This window comes from Chiloscyllium punctatum, chromosome 23 (genome assembly GCF_047496795.1).
Source record: "Chiloscyllium punctatum isolate Juve2018m chromosome 23, sChiPun1.3, whole genome shotgun sequence".
Lineage (NCBI taxonomy): Eukaryota > Metazoa > Chordata > Chondrichthyes > Orectolobiformes > Hemiscylliidae > Chiloscyllium > Chiloscyllium punctatum.
The window spans coordinates 53987096-54000064 of NC_092761.1; the positions used below are offsets into that span (position 1 = coordinate 53987096).

The 12969-nt window shown below is 42.3% G+C and overlaps 1 long non-coding RNA gene across 1 annotated transcript in view; it reads right to left on the reverse strand.

Annotated features, from left to right (window-relative positions):
* Positions 1 to 12969, reverse strand: part of LOC140494081 (uncharacterized) — an 88315-nt gene that overhangs the window by 595 nt on the left and 74751 nt on the right. The window contains exon 3 of the long non-coding RNA XR_011963904.1: positions 1563 to 1606. This is a non-coding gene — a long non-coding RNA (uncharacterized lncRNA). The remainder of the gene's footprint in view (positions 1 to 1562; positions 1607 to 12969) is intronic.

Consider the following 12969-nt stretch of genomic DNA (forward strand, 5'->3'; position numbering starts at 1 on the left):
GCAATGATTCCAGGATATAGCCCAGGGTGCTAGACGCTAGAGTTCTCCATGCTAGAACACAGTCAAATATCCCAAGGTGTAACATTCTGGAATATAACATTAGGTCTATGATTCTAGAACAGAATGATGTTAGACCTCAGAGTGCTAGATGCATGGGAGACAGACTCCAGGGTGTTATATTCTAGGGTGCTAGAACACAGGATGCTACATCACAGATGCTAAACACCAGGGTGCAAGACACAGATTGCGAGCCCCAGTTTGTAAGAACCTTACAGACATGCTAACTGACATGATGCTTAACACCAGCTAGACCCAGAATGCAAGGCTCCAGGGTGCTAGAATGCGGGATGCTAAACCCCGCGAATGCTAGACCACAGTGTGCTAGACTGCAAAAGCACTGACCCTCCCCACCCAGTTCCCTGCACCGTGACCTTTGTGACTGTTCCTTCACAGTAGCGAACCAACAAACAGGAAGATTCCATCAGGAAGGACCACTCATTTTCAACTCTTACTGGCTTTCCCACAGATAATGCAGTCACTTGGGAGCAAGGTCCTCTCAGACCATTGGAACCTATTACTGTGACATCCAGGCCCATTAGTTTAGTGGAGAATTAACTGTTTCCTAAAGAAAAAAAACTCATAGCAAGGGGATATAAATTTTCACTCTACTTCCATGTGAAAGCATGTTACAATTGGCATTAACCATCAGATATGTCAGTGATTTATTTAATTGAAGGCTGATTGGGTGTTGGTGCTGGAGATGGTAAATTTCCAAAGGGGGCAAGTGTTAGTTATTTGCATACTACATGTCTGCTTCCACCAACATCAAGAGCTCTGTCATTCAGACTGCATCTTGCTATTTATATAAACAGAACTCAGCATCACCAAGACACTGATGATGGCTTCTTTGGCACAGCCTTTGTGTTCTCATCTATCATCTTAGGTATTGTGATTTAGAGTTGGAACACAGGCACACCCATATGTATCATACTCAATGGCAAATAGTTATTTATAGACCAACTTTCACCAATTGTCATAGTAGATAATATATTAGCGTGGGTAGAGGATTGGTTAGCTTACTGGAAGCAGAGTATAGGCATAACTGGCTTAGTTTTGCTTGAAGAGACGGAATGCCTTGTTGCTAAATTTGCTAGTAATACAAAATATATCAGAAAATAGTTGTGACAAAGACATAATTGGTCTAAAAGCTAATTTAAATAGGCCAAGTGAGTGGGCAAAAGTTTAGTTCTCAACAATATGATGAGTGCAGGCAAAACTGGTTCCATTGACAAACGACTCGATAAATCATGCAGCCTTTATCAACTGCTTCTCAAATTAGGGCCAGATGTTATGCCTATGTTGGTGCTCGGGGGAATTGAAGGCTTGCAGTTCAATTAGTGACAAAACTCAAATTGTTTGGGAAGAGAACCATTAAGGGAATTCAGGGATCTATTAGAAAGTTACTGGACAAAATTTCTCCTTGGTGTACAATGCTGCACTTCAGTAAGATGATCCAAGTGTTAGATTTACATAATGGAGCTCTTGCTGTTTACCATCTTTACCTGATACACATGATCGTCAGGAAAATCATTCTGCCTCTTGAAATCTAGAAGAAAAAGATAAGGAATCAATCATCAACTCTCCAGTTGAAGATGCTGTAACTCTGTAGCTCACCAACTATCAAAGAATCTGTGTATAATGTTTACTAAAAAGACACATTCTTAAAGATTTGCTATTTCACAGTCAAGAGGTCCACAATTGAAGGAGCAGTGCGTTAAGTAATCACAAATGTAATGAAACGTTGGCCATTTTGTCAAGGGAGATATTGTATTACCTCCTGGTTGTAGTTGTGAAACAACCCAGGGAGCAAATCATCGAGGAATTAAAAATTCTGTAATTTTTACTGTCTTTCAATAGTTTCATCCAGGAGTCCTAGAGATGGGGAGAACTGGCTTGGATTGATGTTGTAGTTGTAAGTGAGACACCTCCAGGATTAGGTCCACACATGCTGGTTACTATAGCTGGCCTACATTCATTTTTGCCTTTGAAATATTCATCTTTCACAATTTCCAACTATGAATTTATGTAAAAGTATTATAATTTCATGCAGATACACTATGCTGTTCCTACTGGCGAGTTCTTGATGTAGATCATTGTTGCAGCATTTAGATACTGTCTTTTAAGTGGTCTTGACCCTTTAAATGCTGCTGCTCAAGTACTTCCCTATGGGCAAATAGCACTCAACATCTTCACTTTTAACAACCAGCTCTTCATCCAGACACATGGAACAGCCACGGGGATCAAATTTGCACATCAATACACCAACCATATCACAACTATTTTTAATCTGACTTTGGAAATAATGATAGCATTTGCTGTTTTCTTTTGTCTGTTTGTTGCATTATTTTGAGTATGCAAAGGGTGATATTGTGTTGGCTGTGTTTGTCTGTTTTTGAAACACTAATATTAATATTAGTAACTGAAGTGATGTCTTTCATTAAACCATAGTTGTATTCATATAAAATTCTTATGTCAGATTTGACATATGTTCGGTCATAAGAACTTAGGAACATAAGAACGAAGAGCAAGAGTAGGTAATTCAGCCTCTCAAGCCTGCTCTGTCATTCAGTACAGTCATGGCTGATCCCAAACTGACTATAACTCCATTTTCCTTCTTTCTTTCCATAACTTTTCAACCCATTACTAATTAAAAATCTATCTCCTCCTTAAATTTATTCAACGTCTCAGCATCCATTGGAGTTGCGAATTCCATGGATTCATGACCCTTTGAGAGAAATAATTTCTCCTCCTCTCTATTTTAAGTCTGCCACCCCTTCATCGAGAACTATGACCTCTCATTCTCATTTGTCTCATAAGGGAAAACATCCACTCTACATCTACTCCATCAATTATCTTTAACATATTATGTACCTCAATTAGATCTCATTTTGTTCTTCCAAACTTTGGACAGTATCGGCCTAAACAGTTTAATCTGGTGAGGGGTGGCCTTATAGAGGTTTATAAAATCATGAGGGGCATGGATAGGGTAAATGGACAATGTCTTTTCCCTGGGGTGGGGAGTCCAGAGCTAGAGGGCGTAGGTTTAGGATAAGAGGGAAAAACTTATAAGGGTCCTAAAGGGTCATTTTTGCAGAGAGGGTGGCGCGGGTATGGAATGAGCTGCCAGAGAAAGTGGTGGGGGTAGGTACAATTACAACATTTAAAAGGCATCTGTATGGGTATATGAATAGGAAGGGTTTAGAGGGATATTGGCCAAGTGCTGGCAAAATGGGACGAAATTAGGTTAGGATAACTGGTCAGCAAGGATGAGATGAACCAAAAGGTCTGTTTCTGTGCTGTACATCTCTATGATTCTTTTCATAAGACAAACCCCTTGCCTCTAGAATAAATTTAGTGAATCTCTTCTGAACCTCCTCCAATGCAACTACATCCCTCATCAAGCAGTAAATAGATACTTTGCTGAAGAATTAGAGAGGTGGCACAATAATTCTTTCATTGGTCTGAGTCTCAGATCATTGCAACAGCTTGCTTAAGTAACTGCAGGTCTGAGAAGAATTTAAAGAATTAATCATTAGCATTTTAAAGTTCCCTGACGTGGTTTTTCTGTAAGAATTCTTCAGAAGGAAATTTGTACATCTTATCTTCCTGTTTGTAAATTAACCTTTCATTAGTTTGCTGCCAGTTTCAAACAGTGCACATGTTCTTCTGGATCACCTGAACTCAAAAACCAAGTTTGTAATGAACAGCCGGTGCACTTGGGAAACGGCCTCATGTTTTGATGCTTTACGAAAACTATCTAATGAAGTGCATACTTACCTAAATACAACACTTGTTTAAAAAGAGAGTCAAAGTGAGTTGACTATTTGGCTAATCAGTAATATATTTTATTTTTCTTAACTGCAATATTTCAGTTAGTGCTGTTGATGACACTCTGGTTGTTTAATAGAAGGTTCACAGTTCACAGCTTTGCAGACCTTCCACGAACTTAATTCTTTGATAAGATCCTTTCTAAAAGGTTAGTGGGCAAAGTTAAAGCGCATGGGATATTGGCATGGATTAAGAATTGATTGACGGACAGGAAACAGAAAGTGGGAATACATGGATCTTTTTCCAGGTAGCTACTGGTGGGCTACTGCAAGGATCAGGACTTGCACCCCATCTATGTGAAGAATGACATTTCATCCTATGGGGCGCTTGCATCATAAACAACCCATTGTCACCCACTAATGGTCCCCATTAGCAGCTCTAGGTTCTCTTTGGCTCACCATTATCCATTCCTTTGCCTGGCTGCTATTCTCTCTCTCTCTCTCTCTCTCTCTCTCTCTGAACTCCATCTCCACTTATCCTCTCCTCCTTCCCCTCCCCAAGTTCAGCCGCATTCCACCACACCCTGAATTCAGCGGATATACCATTACAGAGCTTTTCTTAGCTCCAATCAGTTCTGCAGGAGGATCATACTCGAAACGTTAACTGTGGTCGTCTCTCCACAGACGCTGCCAGACCTGCTGAGTTTCTCTAGCAATTTGTCTTTTTGTTGCTACAAAGTCATCCTAAATCTCCAATTACAGTTTGGGCAGCATTGACATTCACGACCGGTAGCTTGCCTTGGTACTCAAGTAAGAACTTGAGATTCTGGTTTCAGATGCTGCGGACTGTGAAGGAGAAAAGGGCTTATGGCCGGAAGATGTCGGAATCTGTGGAGCGATCACATCTGACATGGTTGTGCTGAATGAAGGTACAGGTTTGATGGGCAAAATGGCCTCCTGTGCTTGTGTATATTTTACATATTTCCATTTCAAAACTCAACCTTCAAACACAATTCAGGGAAATATTGAACAGAGCAAACTGTCAGGGAATCAAAGTGGGAAATGCGATGAATCAATTTGTCTGCAATGAGATTCCTGCTGTGCTCTAGACTGTGCCTGATTTTGCAGAAGCAGTGTAAATATCAATGTAACAGGAAATCATTTCAAAATGAAGTGGAGACCGATGAATAGCAGCGGTTTTTCATGCAGCTGCCGCTCCCTTTTTGTATATCTCTGAAGCAGCAGCTTCCTGTTTGCGGGCTGTCATTGCACAGCTCAGAGCGGGTACCTCCAGCCGGCTCAGGAGTACACGGGACAGGGCAGCGCAGGCTGTATCAGCACAGAGAGGGTTACAACCACCAAAGGGGATGAGTGCCCCCCCCCCCCCCCCCACACTTGTCGGGGTCTGGAGGCAACTCCCAAAACTATCCAGGGTAAATACCCTCAAGCTTCAGTCAGAGGAGGGTAAGGGTCACTCCAGGAGCATATATAGTCCCCAACCCGATCCACCACTGCTACAGGAACCAGTGGGGCAGGACACCCCAGATGACCCAATGTCAGCATCCTCAAGAAGCTACAGACACACCACTGAGGAAGTTGGAGAGTTCTAACCAACTTACATGCGAAACATGGTGGTGGAAATTGGAGTGTAATTCCTGGGCAGCTGTATAACTGACCAACTGCCCTGTACCCTGCTCCACACCACCTTACCCCAAGCTCAAAACACCCTACTGCCCACTGACTCTCCATGTGGAGGGAAATCCCAGTAATTCTTGGAACTGGACCTACTGGTCAAACTCCATTTTCATGTATATAAGACAAACAAGACCACATCAATCTTGAACATAGAATGTTACAGCGCAGTATAGGCCCTTCGGCCCTTGCGCCGACCTGTGAACTTAATCTGATGCCCATCTAACCTATGCCGTTTCCATTATTATCTGCATATATGTCCAATGTCAATTTAAATACCCTTAACGTCGACGAGTCTACCACTGTTGCAGGCAGGCCTTTCCACACCCCTACTACTCTCTGAGTAAAGAAACTACCCCTTGTATCTGTCCTAAATCTATTAGTCCTCAATTTAAAGCTATGTCCTCTCATGTTAGCCTTCACCATCCGAGGAAAACAGCTCTCACTGTCCAACCCTTTGATTATCTTATATGTCTCGATTAAGTCACCTCTCAACCTTCTTCTCTCCAATGAACACAGCCTCAGTTCCCTCAGCCTTTCCTCATAATTCCTTCCCTCCATGTAAGATAACAACCTAGTAAATCACCTCTAAACCCTTTCCAAAGCTTCCACATCCTTTCTATAATGTGGTGATCAGAACTGTATGCAATACTCCAGGTACAGCCTTAACCAGTATCTTGCATTAGCTGAAGCATGACCTCATGGCTCTGACATTCAATCCCCCTACTAATAAATGCCAACACACTATATGCCTTCTTAATAACCCTACCAACCTGGGTGGCAACTTTCAGAGATTTATGCACCAGGACACCAAGATCTCTCTGCTCATCTACACTGCCAAGAATTTTACCACTAACCCAGTACTCTGCATTCCTGTTACTTCTTCCGAAGTGAAATACCTCACACTTTTCCACATTAAACTCCATTTGCCATTTCTCAGTCCAGTTCTGCATCTTATCTATGTCTGTCTGTAACCCACAACATCCTTCGGCACTATCCACAAGTCTGCCTATCTTAGTGTCATCTGCAAATTTATTAACCCATCTTTCTAAGCCCAAATCCAGATCATTTATAAAAATGACAAACAGCAGTGGCCTCAAAACAGATCCTTGCAGCACACCACTGGTAACTGAACTCCAGGATGAACATTTCTCATCAACCACCACCCTCTGTCTTCTTTCAGCTAGCCAATTTCTGATCCAAACCGCAAAATCATCCTTCAATCCCGAAACTCCATATTTTGTACAAAAGCCTACCGTGTGGAACCTTATGAAATGCCTTACTGAAGTCCATATATACCACATCAAACACTTTACTTTCATCTACCTGTTTTGTCACCTTCTCGAAGAATTCAATAAGGTTAGTGAGACATGACCTACCCTTCACAAAACTGTGTTGACTATCCTTAATCAAATTATTCCTTTCCAGATGATCATAATTCCTATCTCTTATAACCTTTTCCAACACCTTACCCACAATCAAAGTAAGGCTCATTGGCCTATAATTACCAGGGTTGTCCCTACTCCCCTTCTTAAACAAGGGAGCAACATTTACTGTCCTCCAGCCTTCTGGTACTATTCCTATTGACAATGATGACATAAATACCAAAGCCAACAGCTCTGCAATCTCCTCCCTGGCTTCCCATAGAATCCGAGGATAAATCCCATCTGGCCCAGGGATTTTATCTATTTTCAGATCTTCCAAAATTGCTAAAACCTCCTCTTTATCAACTGCAATCCCATCTAATCTAGTAATCTGTATCTCCATATTCTCACCAACATTGGCCTTTTCCAACGTGAATACTGACATTAAGCACTATGTCCTCAGATTCCACACACAACTTTCCACCACTATTTTTGATTGGCCCTAATCTTACTCTAGTTTTAGTCTTACTCTAGTTTTAGCCCTAATCTTACACTACTTTTATTCCTGATGTACCTATTCTTAGGGTTTTCCTTGATCCTGTCTGCCAACAACTTCTCATGAACCCTCCTGGTTCTTCTTAGCAATCTCTTCAGATCTTTTCTGGCTAACGTATAGCTCCCAAGCCCCCTAACTGAGCCTTCATGCCTCATCCTCACATAAACCTTCTTCTTCCTCTTGATAAGAGCTTTAACTTCTTTAGTAAACCACTGCTGCCTCTCTCGACAACTACCTCCCTGCCTGATAGGTATACAGTTATCAAGGATCTGCAGTAGCTGTTCCTTGAATAAGCTCCCCATTTCATGTGTTTCCATCCCCTGCAGTTTCCTTCCTCATCCCATGCATCCCAAATCTTGTCTAATCGCATCATAATTACCTTTCCCTCAGTTATACCTCTTTCCCTGTGGTATGCACCTATCCCTACCCATTGCTATGGTAAACATAAACGAATTGTGGTCACTATCACCAAAGTGCTCACCTACTTCCAAATCTAACATCTGGCCAGGTTCATTATCCAGTACCAAACCCAATATGGCATTGCCCCGTTGGCCTGTCTACATACTGTGTCAGAAAACCCTCCTGCATACATTGAACAAAAACTGATCCATCTAAACTACTTGAACTATAGTATTGCCAGTCAGTATTGGGGAAGTTAAAGTACCCCATAACGACCCTGGTAATTATAGGCCTGTTACTCTCGCTCCTATCGAGAATCATCTTTGCTATGCTTTCATCTACTTCCCTGGAACAGTTCCGCGGCCTATGGAAAACTCCCAACAGGGTGACCTCTCCTTTCCTGTTTCTAACCTCAGCCTAAACTACCTGATTGGCTTTCTCTGGAGCCCACTACCTCCACAAAGCTGACTAACTCAACCTGACTTTCTGAATGTGGCTCAAATTCACCTCATCCTGGCCAGATTAGCTTCTATTTTAAGGTCAGAAGTGGGAATGTTCGCCAATGATTGCACAATTTTCTGCACCAATTGCAATTCCTCAGATTTCATTGCAGAATATTGTATTCTATAGCATTTATAGAATTCCAATTACAATTATAGTATTTCACTTTTAGAATACTGCACATAATTCTGCTTTGGAAGGATATGGTTAAACTAGAAAGGGAACAGAAATAAATTACAAGGATATTGCCAAGACTGGAGAGTTTGAACTATAAGGAGAGGCTGGATCAACTAGGACTTTTCCCCGGAATACCAGAGACTGAGGGGTGATCGTATAGAGATTTATAAAATCATGAGGCTCATAGATAAGGTGAATAGCCAAGGTCTTTTCTGAGGTCAGGGATTTCCAAAACTAGAGGGTGTAGATTTAAGGTGAGTGGAAAAAGATTTAAAAGGGACCTGAGGAGTAATCTTTGCTCACAGAGGATGGTGCATACATGGAATGAGCTGCAAAGGAAATGGCGATGCATGTACAATTACAACATTGATAAGGCATTTGGACAGGTACGTGAATAGGAAAAGTTTAAAGTGCTATAGGCCAAATGCAGACAAATGGAAAAAGTTAAGTTTAAGATATTTAGACAAGTTGGACTGAAGGGTCTGTTCTTGTGCTGTATGACTCTATAACTTTATGATTAGATATTGAGCAGTCTGTGTTCAATGCAACAAGACCCGGATAATATCTAGGCTTGGGCTGACAAGTGGCATGTAACATCTACACAGATGCTCGATGATGGCCATCTACAATAAGAGCTGAAAATGTGTTGCTGGAAAAGCTCAGCAGCTCAGGCAGCATCCAAGGAGCAGGAGAATCGACGTTTCGGGCATGAGCCCTTCTTCAGGAATTCTGATTCCTGAAGAAGGGCTCATGCCCGAAACGTCGGTTCTCCTGCTCCTTGGATGCTGCCTGACCTGCTGCGCTTTTCCAGCAACACATTTTCAGCTCTGATCTCCAGCATCTGCAGTCCTCACTTTCTCTATCTCCAATAAGAGACAATCTAACCATTGTCCCTTGAGACTTAATTGCATTATCATCACTGAATACCCCACTATCAACATTCTGGGGCTTACCATTTACCAGGAACTCAACTGGACTCACCATATAAATAATGAGGCTAGAGGAGCAGGTCAGAGGGCATCATGGGTCTATGTACAACACATGGACTGCAATGATTCAAGGAGGTAGCCCACCACCACTTTCTCAAGGCAACTAGAGATGGGCTTTAATGTGAGATTATCCACTTTGCTGCAAAAACAGGAAGGTGGATTATTATCCAAATAGATTGGGAAAGGGGAGGTCCTCATAGCTCAGACCATCCAGGCCCAGGCATCAAACAAATGTATCTTCTCTGTACCTGATCTAGAGCAATCACCTAATTTCTATAATGGGCTGAGTATAACTGGACACAGTACTCCATTTGTGGCCTAGCCAGTGCTTGATACAATTTCAGCACAACCTCCCTGATCTTGTATTCTATGCCTCAGCTAATAAAGGCAAATATCCCACTTGCTTTGATTAACTACCTTTTTCTTTTTTAGATAGGGTTAGATAGGGTTGACAGTGAGAACCTTTTTCCACGTATGGAGTCAGCTATTACAAGGGGGCATAGCTTTAAATTAAGGGGGGGTAGATATAGGACTGATGTTAGGGGTAGGTTCTTCACTCAGCGAGTCGTAAGTTCATGGAATGCCCTGCCAGTAGCAGTGGTGGACTCTCCCTCTTTATGGGTATTTAAGCGGGCATTGGATAGGTATATGGAGGATAGTGGGTTAGTGTAGGTTAGATGGGCTTTGATCGGCGCAACATCGAGGGCCGAAGGGCCTGTACTGCGCTGTATTCTTCTATGTTCTCTGACAAAGTTTTATCTACAAGTAGTTGCCACCTGGTCCACTTGGGTCAAATTGTATCTTATCTTAGCAAAATTGACCTTTAATCAATTTGGAATTTTTAATTCTGGATCATTCTTATTGTTTCTCATAACTGTCCTCAATTTAACTGAGTTATGGTCATTATTTCCAAAATGGTCCCCTACTGATACACCTTCCACTTGTCCAGGCTTATTCCTTAATTATAGTGGCCTCTCCTGTTGGATTTTCTACATATGAGTTAAATATTTAAGAAGTTCTTGGATGCAGTTTAAGAATTATTCTCCCTACATTGTACTAAAACTATTCTTGTTAATATTTGTGTCGTTAATACCCTCTCCTATTACAGCCTCATTATTTTTACCCTTCTCTGAAATGTGATGACATCTTTAATCCTCGAGTTGTCCCAATTGTCTGGGGTGTCTGAAAGTGCACACACCCAACAGCATGCTTTATGTTTTTTACTTCAACTGATAAGGCCTCATTCAATGATTCTTCTAATATATTATACTGCTGATTGCAACATCAATATTGTGTCTCCATCCCCTCTTCCCCTCTCTAACTTGGCTGAATACCTTAAAACTATGAATATGTTCTGTCAGTACAGATCGTCTTCGAGCCAAATGTTGGTCACAGCTATGATGTGATATTCCTGTATGCCTAAAGGGCCCTTAGCTTGTCTTATTTTTCAATTTCCTCACATTGAACTGTGTTCTATTCAGTCGTGCTAAACTCACTTCTTTCTTATTAGCCTATATTTACTCTGTTTTCCAGACTGACTTACTTGCATTTCAACTTCCAATTCCATAGGCTGGGACGTTTTTCCCTGAAGTGTAGGGAGGTCAAGGGCTGACCTTATAGAGGTTTATGAACTCATGAGTTGTATAGATATGGTGAATAGCAAAGTTCTTTACCCTAGCATTGGGGAATTCAATTGTGTAGGTTTAAGGTGAGAAGATAAAAGGGACCTTAGGAGCAACACAATAGGTGGTGTGTATATGGAATGAATTGCGAGACTCATAGAGGTTGACAGTCCATGCCGCCTACTGACTTCATCTGCAGGAAGTGCGCCCAACTCCAGCTCCTCGGAAACAGCGCTAGGAAACTGAACCTGGAGCTGGATGAACTTTGGATCATTCGGGAGGCTGAGGGGGTTATTGAGGAGAGTTACAGGGAGGTAGTCACACCTCAGGTACAGGAAAAAGGTAGATGGGTAACAGTCAGGGGACAGAAAGGGAACCGGCAGGCAGTGTAGGGATCTTCCGTGACCATTCCCTTCATTAATAAGTATTTTATTTTGGATAGGCTTGGGGGGAAGTGACATACCAGGGAAAGCCAGAGTGGCCAGGTCTCTGACACTGAGTCTGTCTCTGTGGCTCAGAAGGGAACGGGGCAGAATAGAAAAGCGCTAATGTTACAAGACTCACTAGTTAGAGGAACGGACAGGAGATTCTGTGGTCGCGAACGGAACTCCCAAAAGGGATGTAGCCTCCCAGGTGCCAGGGTCCGGGATGTCTCTGATCGAGTCTACAAGATTCTGAAGGGGGAGGGTGAGCAGCCAGAAGTCATGGTGCACATTGGCACCAGGGCACAGCTAGGAAAAGGGAGGAGGATTTAAAAAGTGATTGCAGAGAGCTAGGTTGGAAGCTAAAAAGCAGGACGGGCAGATTAGTAATCTCAGGACTACAACCAGTGCTACATGCCAGTGAAGTGAGGAACAGGGAGGGAGTGCAGCGAAACTCATGGCTACAGGGCCCATGCAGGATGGAGGGCTTTATATGCGTAGATCATTGGGGTACCTTCTGGGGAAGGTGGTACCTGTACATGAAGGATGGGTTGCACTTAAACTGGAGGGGCACCAATGTCCTAGGCAAGAAATTTGCTAGAGCACTTCGAGTGGGTTGAATCTAGTTTGACAGGGGGATGGAAACCAGATCTGCAGATCAGAGGAGAAATTAGTTGTTGAATGGCCAGAAATAGAATGCAGAGAGTTTGTCAGGAAGTTGTTGGGCAAAGGGATGGATTAAAGTATGTCTGTTTGAATGCAAGGATTGTCAGGAATAAGGGTGATGAACTTAGAGCATGGATCAATACTTGGACTATGATGTTGTGGCCATTTTGGAGACATGGATTTCACAGGGGCAATGGTTGCTGAATGTTCCACGGTTTAGATCTTTTTTAAAAAATGGGGGATGGTAAAAGAGGAGGGGGAGTAGCATTGTTAATTAGAGAGTGCATCACAGCTGCAGAAAAGGAGGTTATTGAGGAGAGTTTGTCTACTGAGTCTGTATATGCCGGAGTCAGTAACAGGAAAGGAACAGTTACTTTATCGGGTGTTTTCTGTAGACCTTCCAATAGCAGCAGAGAGATGGAAGAACAGATTGCACAGCAGATCTTGGAAAGATGGAGATGTAACAGAGTTGTCATTGATTTGGAGATGCCGGGAGTTGGACTGACATGTACAAAGTTAAAAACCACACAACACCAGGTTATAGTCCAACAGGTTTATTTGGAAACACGAGCTTTCAGAGCACTGCTCCTTCATCAGGTGGTTGTGGAGTATAAGATTGTAAGACACAGAAGTTATTATGGGCGAATTCAACTTCCCCAATATTAATTGGAACCTCCTTAGTGCAAATGGTCTGGATAGAGCCAATTTTGTCAGGTGTGTCCAGGAGGAATTCCTGACTCAATATGTAGATAGA